This window comes from Peromyscus eremicus, chromosome 9, assembly GCF_949786415.1.
Source record: "Peromyscus eremicus chromosome 9, PerEre_H2_v1, whole genome shotgun sequence".
In the NCBI taxonomy this organism is placed as follows: domain Eukaryota; kingdom Metazoa; phylum Chordata; class Mammalia; order Rodentia; family Cricetidae; genus Peromyscus; species Peromyscus eremicus.
The window spans coordinates 91,170,842-91,171,660 of NC_081425.1; positions in this window are offsets into that span (position 1 = coordinate 91,170,842).

The following is an 819-nucleotide window of genomic DNA, read 5'->3' on the forward strand; positions in this document are numbered from 1 at the left end:
TCTTTGAGACGGTCTCTGACTGGGATCTGGGGCTTACAGATTCATGGCCCCATGATCCCTAGTTCTTCGATCTCAAGTTTACACTATGTACCCAGCTTTTCACGTGGATGCTGATGATCAGTAGTGCTACAATTGCATTGCGAGCATTTTACTGACTGAACTATTTCACCAGCCTTATAGGACCCACCTCCTAAAGGTTCCACCACCTTATAGTGCCAACCTTAGGGCCACGTAAGTTCTACACTATAGGAGAGGACAACCATCTATAACCCAGGGGAAGGGCAGGACTCAGAAGAAACCAACATTGGGTGATCAAGTCCTGAGATTACGCCTTACTTTTAGACTTCTGACCTCTAGGTCTGTGAGACAGTGCATTTACGTTCTTTTAAATGTCCTGTCTGTGGTTCTTTGTGACAGCCAAAGTGACGGAATCTGAGAAGCAGAAGCCAGAGGATGGCAGCAACAGCCAGGGATGAGTGAGGTTCTCCTCCTGGTTGAGAATCCTCAGGACAAACACAAAGCAAGTGCTGTGTAGGATTTGTGGGTGTAGGCACTAGAGATAACATAAACTTCACGGGATAAGTGGATGAGTTCAGTTCTGAGTGGCCTCAAGTCTGGAGCAAGGAGTACGTGTAGTCAACTGTCAGAACGTTTGTAAGAGGACTTGGGTGTGAGTGTGGTGACACTCTAAGCCTATCACTCATGCTTCCTTTCTGGGGAGCCTGATCAGGAGACCCCACAGGGAATGCAGCTGCACACAGGGACGAGGAGGTTGTCCTGAGCTGAAAGGAAGACAGAGCAAAGAGGTCTGTGAAAGTG